This window comes from Balaenoptera physalus (genome assembly GCF_965194825.1).
Source record: "Balaenoptera physalus genome assembly, chromosome: 20".
Lineage (NCBI taxonomy): Eukaryota > Metazoa > Chordata > Mammalia > Artiodactyla > Balaenopteridae > Balaenoptera > Balaenoptera physalus.
Window position 1 is genome coordinate 24,499,173 of NC_138901.1, and position 16,349 is coordinate 24,515,521.

The window sequence follows — 16,349 nt, forward strand, 5'->3', positions numbered from 1 at the left end:
GAAACAGAAAGAAAAATGGTGGTTGACAGGGGCTGGGGGAGGGGGAACTGGGGAATTGTTGTTTAATGGGTAGAGAGTTTCAGTTTTGCAAGATGAAAAGAGTTCTGGAGATTGGTTGCATAATGATGTGAATATACTTAACACTACTGAACTGAACAGTTTATAATGGTTAAGATGGGGACTTCCCTGGTGGCACAGTGGTTAAGAATCCGCCTGCCAATGCAGGGGACACAGATTCAATCCCTGGTCTGGGAAGATCCCACATGCCGCGGAGCAACTAAGCCTGTGCACCACAGCTACTGAGCCTGTGCTCTAGAACCCGTGTGCCACAACTGCTGAAGCCTGTGCACCCTAGAGCCCATGCTCTGCAACAAGAGAAGCCTCTGCAATGAGGAGCCCACGCCCCACAACAAAGACCCAACGCAACCAAAAATAAATAAAAATTTTTTAAAAAATTAAAAACAAAATGGTTAAGATGGTAAATTTTGTGTTATGTGTTACCACAATTTTTAAAAACTAAGGAAATCTTAATAAAGCATGAACTTTAGTTAAGAATAACGTATTATTAATTATTCATTAATATTAACAAATGAACCATATTATTAATACAAGATGCTAGTAATAGGGAAAGTTGGGCACAGGATATATGGAAAATTGTACTCTGTACAATATTCTGTAAATCTAAAAGTATCCTAAAAAATAACATTTGTTATTTAAAAAATTGTTACTTCAAGGGCTGTAAAAAACAGACCATGGACCATATGCTGACCCCTGCCCTAAAGCAACCACTAAAAATATGTGAAAGTAGTATAAGTATTAAGACTTTAGGGGAGATAAAAGGAATATTTTTAAACAGACAGTTAATTAAAAAGAAAGCAGGAAAAGAGGAAAAAGGAAATGAAGAATACATGGGACTAATAGAAAATAAATAGAACAATGGTAGATTTAGACCCACCCATACTAATAATTACATCAAATGTAAATAATCTAAATACTCCAAGACAGAGATTATCAGACTGGTTTAAAAAAAAAACAAAACGGAAGACCCAACTATATGCTATCTTTAAGACTGACATTCTATATTTCCACAGAAATGATGTAAACTAGAAGAGAATGAAATGACATATGTGAAGTACTGTAAAATAACTGGCAAACTGGCAAAAAAGTGAAAATATCTTTTATAAATATATTTATTTTATTTATTTTTATTTTTGGCTGCATTGGGTGTTTGTTGCTGCACGGGGTCTTTTCTTTAGTTGCGGCGAGCGGGGGCTACTCTATGTTGCGGTGCGCAGGCTTCTCATTGGGTGGCTTCTCTTGTTGCAGAGCATGGGCTCCAGGCGTGCGGGCTTCAGTACTTGTGGCATTCGGGCTCAGTAGTTGTGGCTTACGGGCTCTAGAGCACAAGCGCAGTAGTTGTGGCGCACGGGCATAGTTGCTCTGCAGCATGTGGGATCTTCCCCAGGACTCGAACCCGTGTTCCCTGCACTGACAGGAGGATTCCTAACCACTGTGCCACCAGGGAAGCTCTGACAGTATCCTTAAAAATTGAAGATGATTCTGGTCCAAAATCTAAGGAGCTTGGAAGTCATAACTCCATACTAATAACAATGAAAAAACTAAACAAACCAAAAAATCAACACTCCCCTTGGATCCATCACGGAGCAGACTACTCCCTCCCAAATTGGAGAGCAGACAGGCAGGTACAGAAAATCACAACTTACCTAGCAGAAACTTCTGCAGGAACCAGTGCCAAGGTAGGAAAACCTAAATTGTAGTTGATGAATTTCAAGAGACCTACTCATAGGACTATAGATATTTCCCCTCCCCCAACACTTCACCACCATACTAAAGGCCTATTTACTGCAGTTCCTTTTACCCAGCACATCACATCTGGTTATCAAGAAAAAATTCCAAGGCATACTAAAAGGCAGAAAACACAGTTTGAAGAGACAGACCAAGCATCAGACTCAGATATGGCAGAGCTACTGGAATTATCAGATTAGGAATTTAAACAACTATGATTAATATGCTGTGATGGTTAATTTTATGTGTCAGATTGGGCTAAGGGATGACTACATAGTTGGTAAAACATTATTCTGGGGTGTGTCTGAGGGTATTTCTGGAAGAGATTAGCATTCGATTCAGTAGACTGAATAAAGAAGATTTGCTCTCACCAGAGTAGGCAGGCATCATCCAATCTGTTAAGGGCATGAATAGAACAAGGAGGAAGGAAGGACAAATTCTGTCTCTCTCTTGTTGAGTCGGGATGTCCATCTTCTCCTGTCCTTGGACACTGTAGCTCCTGGTTCTCAGGCCTTTGGACTCCAGGACTTTCACCTGTGGCCCCCCAGTTGTCAGGCTTTCAGCCTCAGACTGGGAGTTACACCATTGGTTCCCCTGATTCTCAGGACTTTGGACTCAGACTGAATTATACCACTGGCTCTCCTGGTTCTCCAGATTACAGACAGTAGATTGTAGGACTTCTAGGCTTCCATAACCATGTGAGCAAATTCCTATAATGTTTCCTCATATATCTGTATCTATATCTCTACCTATCTATCTATCTATTTATCTATCTATCTATCCTATTGGTTCTGTTTTTTTCACAGAACTCTGACTATACTTATGCTAAGGGTTCTAATGGATCAAGTAGATAGCATGCAATAACTGATGGACAATGTAAGCAGAGGAATTCTGAGAAAGAATAAAAGAGAAATATTAGGAACCAAAAACACTGTAACAGGAATGAAGAACGCCTTTGATAGGCTCATTAGCAGGCTGGACATGGCTGAGGAAAGAATCTCTAAGCTTGAAGATGTCAATAGAAACTTCCAAAATGAAAAAGCAAAGAGAAAAAAAAACCTGGAAAAAAACCCCAGAATAGAATATCCAAGAACTATAGGACAACTACAAAGGGTGTAACATACTCATAATGGGAATACTAGAAGGGTAAGAAAAGAGAAAGGAACAGAAGAAATATTTGAAGCAATAATAACTGAGAATTTCCCTAAGTTAATGTGAGACACCAAACTGCAGATACATGAAGCTCAGAGAAAAACAAGCAGAATAAGTGCCAGAAAAAAAATATACCTAGGCATACCATATTCAAGCTATGGAAAATCAAAGATAAAGAGAAAATCTTGAAAGAAATCAGAGGAAAAGAGCACTTTACCTATAGAGGAGCAAAGATAAGAATTAAATCTGACTTCTCAGAAACCATACATGCAAGAAGAGAGTGGGGTGAAATATTTAAAGTGTTGAGAAAAAAACTCACCAGTCTAGAATTCTGTACCCTGAGAAATTATCATTCAAAAGCACAGAAGAAATACTTTCTTCAGAAAAATGAAAATGAAGGAATTTATTGCCAGTAGATCTGCCTTGCAAGAAATGTTAAAAATTCTTCAGAGAGAATGAAAATAATATAGGTCAGAGCATTGGAGAAAGAATAAGTGATGGTAAAATAAAAACTTTTATTTTTCTTTCTTTTTTTTTTTTGGTTGCACCATGCAGCATGCAGGATCTTAGTTCTCCAACCAGGGATTGAACCCATGCCCCCTGCCTTGGGAGCACAGAGTCTTAACCACTGGACCACCAGGAAGGTCCCTTATTTTTCTTATTCTTAATTAATCTAACATATAACAGTTTGTTAAAAATAGTAATAGTAACAATATATTTGATTATATATGCCTATGTGTATATATATACCTTATATAAATGTTTATGTGTAAGTGAAATGAATGACAGCAATAATACAAGGGACATAAGGGAAGAATTAGGATTATTTTGTTATTATAAGGTACTCACACTACTTGTGAATCTGTATACTGTTATTTGAAAGTGGACTTGGGACTTCCCTGGTGGTCCAGTGGTTAAGAGTCTGCCTTCCAATGCAGAGGATGCAGGTTCAATCCCTGGTCAGAGAACTAAGATTCCACATGCCATGGGGCAACCAAGCCTGTATGCTCTAGAGCCCATGTGTCACAACTAGAGAGTCTGTGTGTGACAACTACTGAGCCTGTGTGCTCTGGAGCCCACGTGCCACAACTAGAGAGCCTGTGCACCACAACTAGAGAGCCAGTGAGCTGCAACTACTGGGCCCGCACACCACAACTAGAGAACCTGTGCACTGCAACTAGAGAGAACCTCATGTGCTGCAACGAAGAAGCCCGCATGCCACAATGAAAGATCCCGTGTGCCACAACTGGGACCCAATGCAGCCAAATAAATACATAAATAAAAGTACTTAGAATAATGTCTAGCACATAATAAAAAAAAAGAGAAAGTGGACTTGGATTAGCTATAAATGTATGTTGCAAACACTAAGGCAACCACTTTTTTAAAAAGTATTATTAATATCCTAAGAAAGGAAAGAAAAATGGAACCATGTAAAATGTTCAGTTAAAAGTACAAAAGGCTATATATAAAACAGATAACCAACAAGGACCTACTGTATGGCACAGGGAACTCTATTCAATATTTCGTAATAACCTACATGGGAAAAGAAAATGAAAAAGAATGAATATATGTATATGTATAACTGAATCACTATGCTGTACACCTGCAATTAACACAACATTGGAAGTCAACTATACTCCAATAAAATTTTTTTTTTAAGTACAAAAATTTTTTTAAATCTTTTTAAATTAAAAAAAGTACAGGGACTTCCCTGGTGGCGCAGTGGTTAAGAATCCACCTGCCAATGCAGGGGACACAGGTTCAATCCCTCACCTGGGAAGATCCCACATGCTGTGGAACAACTAAGCCCATGCTCCACAACTAGTGAGCCTGTGCTCTAGAGCCCGTGAGTCACAACTACTGAGCCCATGTGCTTCAACTACTGAAGCCCGTGCTCTGCAACAAGAGAAGCCACTGCAATGAGAAACCCACGCATCACAACGAAGAGTAGCCCCCACTCGCCGCAACTAGAGAAAGCCCACATGCAGCAACCAAGACCCAGTGCAGCCAAAAATAAAATAATAAATAAATAAATTTTAAAAAATTAAAAAATAAAAATAAAAAAAGTACAAAAGGCAGAAAAATTGTGGAAGACAAAAATAGGAACAAAGAACAAGGGCAGTGAATATAAAACAGAAAGTATGGTAGATATTAATCCAACTGTATCAATAATCATTTTAAACATCAATAATCTAAATACACCTATTAAAAGACAGAGATTATCAGAGTGGATCAAAAAAAAAGATCCAACTATATGTTGTCTACCAGAAACCCACTTTAAATATAAAGACACATAGAGATTAAAAGTAAATAGATGGAGAAAGATATATCATGTTAATGCTAATCAAAAGAAAGTAGGAGTAGCTATATTATTTTCAGAAAGCAGACTTCAGAACAATGAAAGTTATCAGGGATAAAGAGGGCCATTACATAATGATAACACAGTCAATTCTCCAAGAAGACATAACAATTCTTCTTTTTTATTTTTATTTTATTTTATTTTTTTTTGACATAACAATTCTTAATGTGTATGCACCTAACAACAGAGCATCAAAATTCCTGTGACAAAGACTGATAGAACTGTAAGAAGAAATAGATGAACTACTATATAGTTGGAGACTTCAACATCCCTCTATCAGAAATGGACAGATCAGGCAGGAAGAAACTCATTAAGGACATAGTTGAGCGCAACAGCACCATCAATCAACTGGATATAAGTGATATCTATTGACTACTTCACCTTATGGCAGCAGAATGCACATTCTTATCAAGGTCACATCGAACATACATCAATACAGACCTCATTTTGGGTGATAAGACACATCTTAACAAATTTAAAAGAAAAGAACTAATATCATGTGTGCTCTTTAGATCACAATGGAATTAAATTAGAAATCCGTAACAGAAAGATAGCTGGAAAATCCCAAACTAAACAACACACTTCTAAATAACACATGGGTCAAAGAAGAAATCACAAGAAATTTAAAAATATTTTAAACTAAGTGACAATGAAAACACAACTTATCAAAATTTGTAGGATGAGGAGAAAGCAGTGCTTAGAGGTAAATTTATACATTGAATTACATATATTAGAAAAGAAGAAAGATCTAAAATCAGTAACTAAGCTTTGGCCTTAAGAAACTAGAAAAAGAAGAGCAAATTAATTTCAAAGTAAACAGATGAAAAGAAATAATAAAAATTAAAGCAGACGTCAATAAAATCAAAAATAGAAGTCAATAGAGAAATTCAACAAAACCAAAAGGCTGGTTCTTTGAAAAGATCAATAAAATCAATCGGCTTCTAGCCAGGTTAACTAAGAAAAAAGAGAGATACACAGATTACTAATATCAGAAATGAAAGAGGACATCACTACAGACTCCATGTACATTAAAATTATAATAAAGAAATATGATGGACAACGCTATGCCAACAAATTTGATAACTTTGATGAAGTGGACCAATTCCTTGAAAGACACAATCTGCCAAAATTCACACAGGGAAAAATAGACTATTTGACTAAGCCTATATCTATTAAAGAAATTGAGTCAATAATTAATAACCTTCCCAAACAGAAAGCACCAGGGCCAGATGGGTTCACTGGTGAATTCTACCAAGAATTTAAGGCAGAAATTATATCCATTTTTTATAATCTCTTCTCAAAGATAGAAGCAGGAATACTTTCTATCTCATTCTATGAGACCAACATTACCCTAATAGCAAAACCAGAAAAAAACATTACAAGAAAACTACAGATCAATATCTCTCATAAACATAGATGCAAAAATCCTTAGCGAAATATTAGCAAATCTAATCTAACAATGTATAAAAAGAATTATACACCATGACCAAGTGGGATTTATTCCAGGTATGCAAAGCTGGTTCAATATTTGAAATCAAATTAATGTAATCCATCACATCAAAAGGCTAAAGAACAAAAATCACATGATCATATTAATATATTTGGAAAAAGCATTTGATGAAATACAACACCAATCCATGATAAATATTCTCAGCAAATTAGGAATAGAGGGGAACTTCCTCCTCTTGAAAAAGCACATCAACAAAAAACCTACAGCTAACATCATACTTAATGGTAAGAAACTTGAAGCTTTCCTGGTAAGATCAGGAACAAGGCAAGGATGTCCCCTCTCACAACTCTTTTTCAGCTTGGCATTGGAAATCCGAGCCAATGCAATAAGACAAGAAAAAGAAGTAAAATATATACTGATTGGGAAGAAAGAAATGAAATTTTGTTCACAGATGACATGATTGTCCATGTAGGAAATCTGAAAGAATCAACCAAAAAAACCTCCTGAAACTAATAAGGGATTATAGCAAGGTTGCAGAATACAATATTACTAAACAAAAGTTAATTGCTTTCCTATATACCAGCAATGAACAAGTGGAATTTGAAATTTAAAAACACAGTATCATTTATATTAGCTCCCATAAAAACTAAATACTTATGCATAAGTCTAACAAAATATGTACAAATATATATGAGGAAAAAGACAAAACTCTGATGAAAGAAATCAAAGAAGAACTAAATAAATGGAGTGCTATTCCACGTTCACGGATAGAAAGACTCAATATTGATGAGATCAGTTCTTCCCAACTTGACCTATAGATTCAAAGCAATTCCAATCAAAATCTCAGCAAGTTATTTGGGGGACATCAACGAACTAATTGTAAAGTTTAGATGGAAAAGCAGAAGATACAGAAATGGCAACACAATATTGAAGGAGAAGAACATAGAGGATTAACACTACCCAACTTGAAGACTGACTATAAAGCTATAGTAATGAAGACAGTGTCATATCAGTGAAAGCATAGACAAATAGATCAACAAAACAGACTAGAGAGCCCAGAAATAGATTCACATATATGTGGTCAACTGATCTTTAACAAAAGAATAAAGGCAACATAATGGAGCAAAGATAATCTTTTCAGCAAATGGTGCTGGAACAATTGGACATCCCCATGAAATAGTGTTTCTACACACAGACCTAACACCTTTCACAAAAATTAACTAAAAGTTAATCATAGACTTAAATATAAGGTGCAAAACTCTAAAACTCCTAGAAGATAACATAACAACTTACCTTGGGTATGGTGATGACTTTTTAGATATACCAAAGGCATGATCCATGAAAGAAAGACTTGATAATCTGGACTTCAATAAAATTAAAATTTTCTGCTCTGCAAAAGATACTGTCAAAAGAGTGAGAAGGCAAGCCACAGACTGGGAGAAAATATTTACAAAAGACATATTTGATAAAGGACTGTTACTCAAAACATATAAAGCTTAAAACTCAACAATAAGAAAATGAACAATCTAACTTTAAGATGGACCAAAGATCTGAACAGACATCTCACCAAAGAAGATATACAGATGGGAAAGAAGCATATGAAAAGATGCTCAACATCATATGTCATTAAGGAATTGCAAATTAGAACAATGATGAGCTACCACTACACAGCTATTAGAATGGCCAAAATCCAAAACACTGACAACACCAATGAGGATGTGGAAAACAAGAACATTCATTGTTAGTAGGAATGGAAAATGGTATAGCTAATATAAAAGACAATTTGGTGGTTTCTTCCAAATCTAAACATAGTCTTACCATATGATCCAGCAATTGTGCTCCTTGGTCTTTACCCAAATGATTGAAAACTTACGTCTACACAAAGGCTTGAACATGAATATTTATAGCACCTTTATTCATAATTGCCCAAACTTGGAAGGAACCAAGGTGTCCTTCAGTAGGTAAATAGAAAAACTGTGGTACATCTGAATAATGTACCCCAGTTTATCTGTTATTCACTGCTAAAAAGAAATGAGCTATCAAGCCACGAAAGAACATGCAGGGACCTTAACTACATATTATTAAGTGAAAAACATCAGTCTGAAAAAGCTACATACTGATTCCAACTATATAACATCCTGGAAAAGGCAAAACTATTGAATCAGCAAAAAGATCAGTGGTTCCCAAGGGGAAAAAGGGAAGTGGAACATGACATTTTTTTTTGGCAGTTGAATTATTCTGTAGGATACTTTAATGGTGGATACAAGATATTTTGCATTTGCTAAAACATTAAAGAAAGATATAATCCAAGTTTTACATAAACTCTTCCAGAGAATAAGTGAAAAAAAAAAAAACTAAAAACACTTCCTAACTTTTTGGATGAGGGCAGCATAAACTTGATATTAAGACCAAACTAGGACATGACAAGAAAGCATAGTTACAGAACAATTTCTATAAAAAAATATAAAAATGCTAAACAATATAATAGCAATCAAATAGTAATAATACATTATGGCACATTTGAATTTATTCCAGGAATGCAAGGTTGGCTTCACATTTGAAATTATGTAATTCGTCACATTAAAAGTATAAAAGAGTAAAGTCATATTTCAATAAATGTGAAAAAAGCATTTGATAAAAATTCAACATTTATTCATGATAAAATTTTTTACCAAACTAGGAATAAAGGGGAATTTTCTTAATCTAATAATATCAAACAGAAAACTCTACAGCAAATTTCACACTTAATGGTCAAGTATTGAAAAATATCTCCTTGAAACTGGAACAAATTGAGGATATCTACCATCACCACTTCTATTTAATATTGTATGGGAAGTCCTAGCCAGTACAATAAGGCAAGAAAAAATAAAAGATGTAAGGCTGAATAAGGGAAAACAAAACAAACAAACCCTGTGGCTAGGGGACTTCCCTGGTGGTGCAGTGGTTAAGAATCCACCTGCCAGTGCAGGGGACACGGGTTTGAGCCCTGGTCCGGGAATATCCCACATGCCGTGGAGCAACTAAGCCCGTGTGCCACAACTACTGAGCCTGCATTCTAGAGCCCGCAAGCCACAGCTACTGAGCCCACGTGCCTATGGCCTGTGCTCTGCAACAAGAGAAGCCACCGCAATGAGAAGCCCGCGCACCAAAACGAAGAGTAGCCCCCACTCGCTGCAACTAGAGAAAGCCTGTGCCCAGTAACAAAGACCCAATGCAGCCAAAAATTAAACTAACTAAATAAATAAATTTATTAAAAAAAAACAAACCTGTGGCTATTCACCGATAGCATGATTATGTACGTTGGAAACTGAAAATAATCTACAGATATGCTATAAGAATAAATAAATTTAGCAAGGTTACTGGAAACAAGGTCAATATACAAAAATCAATTGTATTTCTATAAGCTGACAGTAAGCAATTAAAAATGAAAAAATTCATCAACAATACATATTTTAAAAATAAAAAAATAGAAATAAATCTGACAAAGTATAGTCATGACTCTACACATAAAACTACAGAGCACTACTGAGAGGAAAAGAAGACAGAAAAATAGAAATACACTGTATTGATAGATCAGTTGTAACAATATTGTAAAGTGATTGGTTTTTTCTGCAATTGATCTATAGATTCAATTCGACCTCAATAAAACCTCATACACTGCTGGTGGGAATGTAAAATGGTGCAATCTCTTTGGAAAATAGTTTGGCAGTTCCTCCAAAGGATAAATATAATGTTACCATGTGACCCAGCAATTCTAATATTAGGTATATACCCAAGGGAAATGAAACCATGTCCACACAAAAACTTGCACATGAATGTTCACAGTGGCATTACTCATGATAGCCCAAATATTGAAATAACCTGATAACCATCAACTCATAAATGGATAAATAAAATGGGTTCATCTATATAAAGAAATATCATTCATCCATAAAACAGAATGAAGTACTGATACATGTTACAACATGGATGAACTTTGCAAACATTATACTAAATGAAAGAAGCAAGTCACAAAAGACCACCCATTATGTGAAGTATCAGAATAGGCAAGTCTATAAAGACAGAAAATAGAATTAATGATTTCCTGGGGTTGGGAGTTGGGGTTGGGGAGAGGAGTGACTGCTAATGGGCATGGGGTTTTACTTGGAGGGTGATGAAAATGTTCTAAAATTGATTGTGGTGATGGTTACACAACTCTGTGAATATACTGAAGTCCATTGAATTATACACTTATTTAAATGGGTGATTTGTATGGTATGTGAATTAAATCTTTAACTCTACTATTTTTTAAAAAATTCCTGAATTTTTTGGTTTTGGTGGAAATTAACAAGCTGACTCTAAAATTTATATGAAAATGCAGAAGGCCAAGAATAACAAAGATAATCTTAAAGAAGGACAAAGTACAAGGACTTAAACTACTTTTTTTAAAAAAATAAATTTATTTATTTTTGGCTGCGTTGGGTCTTCGTTGCCGCACACAAGCTTTCTTTAGTTGCAGTGCCCGGGCTTCTCATTGCGGTGGCTTCTCTTGTCACAGAGCATGGGCTCTAGGCACACGGGCTTCAGTAGTTGCAGCACACGGGCTCAGTAGTTGTGGCTCACGGGCTAAGTTGCTCCGCAGCTTGTGGGATCTTCCCAGACCAGGGCTCGAACCCGTGTCGCCTGCATTGGCAGGCGGATTCTTAACCACTGCACCACCAGGGAAGTCCCTAAACTACCTATTAATTAGACTTATTACAAAGTTACAATAATTAAAACAGTTGGTATTTGCAAACTTGTAGACAAATGGACCAATGGAACACAATGAAGACTCTAGAAACAGACCCACACCTATATGGTCCAGTGGTATGATGAGTGGAAAGAATGATCTTTTCAATAAGTGGTATCAGATAAATTTAATATCCCTGTGGGAACAAAAATGAACTTTGACTCTTACCTCACACTATATAGAAAAATTAGTCCTAGATGGATCATTAATCCAAATATAAAGGACAATAGAAATATGCCTTCAAAATACTAAAGGAAAATCATTTGTCACCTAGAATTCTATACCCAGCAAAATTATCAATCAGGTACGAGGGTAAATTAAGGATATTTTCAATGTTCAAAGTTTCAGAAATTATATCTCTTTTGCACACCTTCTCAAGAACTTATTGGAGGATATGCTCCAAGAAACAAGAGAATAAAACAAGAAGGAAGACATGGGCTTTAGGAAATGAAGAAATCAGATGCAGGAAAGAGACAAAGGGAATCCTAAGGAGGATGGTGAAAGGAGATTCCAGCATGAGAGCTGTTCACTGGGGCTAGAGAGCAATTAGTCAGGTTTAGGGTGGATTAAAAGTCTGCAGAAGAGATTGCTTCACGAAGAGGAAACTGACAGAAGACCTGATGTGCCTGAATGTCTTGACAGGGAATTTGGACAACTGGGGTTGAAACAGTGGTCATTACATAGAAAATTAAATGAACCTCAGCAACAACAAAACAAGATTAACTCAGGAGAACGAAAAGAAGAAGAGACCATAGTACATTACACAGCTCAGACACAAATAACAATTAGATAATCATAATAGGGTAAACACTGAGCCAAAATTAACATGTAACCTTACTGGGAAATTAGTGGGACTGGAAGTGTGACTGAAAGTGGTAGAGGTGAGGAGTTGAAAAGAATTAAATCCTTATCTTCCACACAGGGAAGTCAAAAGAGAATGCCCAAAACTGAAGAATCAAGAATTGGCAACAAAGCTTGTTATTTAGAGATATGGAGAATCTCTCTCAAAAATATCAGCCGACTGAGTTGAAAATCACTGGCTCTGGGGAGAAGGAAATTAAGTATGAAGAGGTACAGGACTGCTGCTTTTCTTTACGTGCCCTGTAAATTCTTTGCACCTTAAACCATGTACATAAACATCTTTGTTAAAACTTAAAACTTCATCTAAAAAACTAAATGTAAACAGCAAAAGAAAAAGAAAGCTTCCAGAAGAAAACAGTGGAGAGTAACGAAAGAAAATAAGTTCACGACCTTGAAATTAGGCAAAGAATTCTTAAACAACACACTCACACAATTAGCCATAAGGAAAATATTAATAATTGTATTTCAGTAAAATTAAAGACTTCTATTTAGCAAGAGACACCACTGAGTGAAAAGGCAAGCCATGGAGTGAAAGATATCTTCAATATATGTACCTGACAGAGGTCTTATATCCAGACTATATTAAAATTATCCTACAAAATAAGAAAAAGGGACAGACAATCCAATTTTTTAAAATGGATAAAGACTTCACATGCTTTTCATAAAAGAAAATATCCAAATATTTAATAAATGCATGAAAAGATATTCAACATAGTTAGAGAAATTTAAATTAATACCACAATGAGGGACTTCCCTGGTGGTTAAAAATCTGCCTGCCAATGCAGGGGACACGGGTTTGATCCCTGGTCCAGGAAGATTCCACATGCCGCAGAGCAACTAAGCCCGTGCGCCACAACTACTGAGCCCACGCTCTAGAGCCCATGAGCCACAACTACCAAGCCCTCATGCCACGACTACTGAAGCCTGTGCACCCTAGAGCCCGCACACCACAACTACTGAGCCCATGCACTGCAACTACTGAAGCCCACGCACTTTAGAGCCTGTGCTCCACAACAAGAGAAGCCACCAAAATGAGATGCCCGTGCACCACAATGAAGAGTAGCCCCGGCTCACCGCAACTAGAGAAAGCCCGTGCGCAGCAACAAAGACCCAACGCAGCCAAAAGTAATAAATAAAATAAAATAAAAAATACCACAATGAGATACCACTACACATTTACCAGAATGTCTAAAATTAAAAAGACTGACAATACTAAGTGTTGACAATGATGTGGCCACAGGAACTCTCATACTGCTGGGAGGAGTGTAAATTTGTACAGTCACTTTAGGAAAAAACTGGCAACAGCTACTAAAGCTAAACATATGCATTCCCTGTAATACAGCTGTTCCACTCTTGAGTACATAGCCAACAGAAGTGCACATATATATGCACCAAAAGGGCATTGCCAGTTTGCTAGTAGCCACATTACTAGAAACTAGAAAGAATCCAAATGACTGCCAGTAATAGAATGGGTAGCTAAATGGTGGTAAATTCGTTCACTGGAATACTATACAGCAATGCCAAAGAACAAACTATTTCTACTGGCAACAACAGGGATGGATCTCACAAACATAACGTTGGGTAAATGAAGCCAGTCACAAACAAAAGAGTATACTATATGTACCCATTTACATAAAGTTAAAAAATAAGCAAAGTTATTCTATAGTGACAGAAGTTGTTTTATCTTGGGGAGGACAATAATTGGATGGGGTATGAGAGAAACTTCTAAGGTACTGGTAATGTTTTGCTTTGTAAAAGTTCATTGAGGTGTGCACTTAGGATTTGTGCACCTTATATAGTAAGTATGCTATACCTCAATTTTAAAAATTCCTCTTCCTTTCTCTTTCCCCTTCCCTCTTTCCTTCTTTTCCCTTTCCTTTCCTTCTTTTCCTTTCCTTCCATACCTGAACAATTCAGCCCTAAAGCCATTAGGTAGGCCAGAGCAAGGTAGGTGCCCATGGTGGTGATGGTGGGAGCCACAGTGGTCCAGAGCAAGGAATCAGAGCCAGAGTTGGGTGATGAGGGCATTCCTCCCCTGGGAGATGGGGCAGCTGGGATGGTCAGTCAGACTAATGGGGGTGAGGGCATCCCTGCAGTGGAATGGCCCCATGCAGTTTATTAGAGCCTGGTTGAGGAGAGCGTCCCTGCATGGAGATGACCTGGCATGGGAAGTCAGAACCACAGTGTGGTTAAGAAGGGTTCCACGTATATAGGGTGGCCAGGTGTGGGGCGTCAGCCTGAGAAGAGAAAGGGTGGCCCAGTGTGAGGAGTCAGGCTGAGTGGCATGGGAAGACGTCCATCCAGAGGGGTGGCCTGTAATGGGATCACAGAGCCCAAGCAGAGAGTGAACAGAATCTACACTAGGTGGAAGTGGTAGCAGAGATGGAGATTGGTTGTAAACAGGAGAATTGAACAAATAAATAAATGTATTAAGGATAATGGAAGTCAGGTTTCTTGCTGTTGGAGAAGGACATTACAAGCAGGGAAAGGGAGAAAACTAGAATGAATCCTATCATGTTGGGTTGAAATTGGAGGTATCTGTATGAACCCATAATTTTCAACATATACAGGTAAATAAAAAATAAATGTAGACGTGAATATGTGTAGGTGTATACATTCCCTACTTCTGTCCCTTAAGAAGTCTTGGGAGCACTGACATTGCAATAGCAATGAGCACCTAGCACCCACATTTTGGTTTATTTTTTATCTTTATTAGAGTATAATTGCTTTACAATGTTGTGCTATTTTCTGCTGTACAACACAGTGAATCAGTTATAAGTATATATATATCCCCATATCCCCTCCCTCTTGAGCCTCCCTCCCATCCTCCCTATCCCACTCCTCTAGGTCATCACAAAACATCGAGCTGATCTTCCTGTGCTATGCAGCTGCTTCCCACTAGCCATCCATTTTACATTTGGTAGTGTATATATGTCAGTGCTACTCTCTCACTTTGTCCCAGCTTCCCCTTCCCCCTCTGTGTCCTCAAGTCCGTTCTCTATGTCTGCATCTTTATTCCTGCCCTGCCACTGGGTTCATCAGTACCGTTTTTTTAGATTCCATATATATGTGTTAGCATACGATATTTGTTTTTCTCTTTCTGACTTACTTCACTCTGTATGACAGACTCTAGGTCCAACCACCTCACTACAAATAACTCAATTTCATTCCTTTTCATGGCTGAGTAATATTCCATTGTATATGTGTGCTACATCTTCTTTATCCATTCATCTGTCGATGGACATTTAGGTTGTTTCCATGTCCTGGCAACTGTAAATAGTAGCACCCACATTTTGGTTTCTAAGTACCACTTTTCACTAAAAGGAATTAGAACTCTCTGGAGAAATGACTTGCTCCAGAGCTGGGGCAGGTAAAATACAAAATGAGCCTGGAACATCTTATGCCAGAAAGTAAGGAATTGCTCAAAGAATGATAGGGACTATATTAGTTTGCTAGGGCTTCCACAACAACGTAACACAGACTGGGCAGCTTAAACAGCAGAAATTAATTTTCTCATGGCTCTGGAAGCTAGAAGTCCAAGATCAAGGTGTTGGCAGGTTTGGTTTCTCCTGAGGCCTCTTTACTTGGCTTGCACATGGCCGCCTTCTGCCTGTGTCCTCACAAGGTCTTTCCTCTGTCCACCCTGGTGCCTCTTCCTCCTCTTAAGAACGCCAGTCCTACTGGATTATGGTCCCAAATTCATGACCTCATTTAACCTTAATTACCTCTTTAAGGGCCCTATCTCCAAATACAGTCACATTAGGGGTTAGGACTTCAATATGAATTTGGAGGGGACATGATTCAGCCCACATCAGAGACAAATAAAAAAGATAGATGTCAGTTTGAAGAAGCTCCCACTGGCAGAATATGGACGATTTGAGCATCAAAATCAATAATAATCTTAATACTGATTATAAATAAAGAAAGACAGATAAAGTTTTTCCATTGAGTAG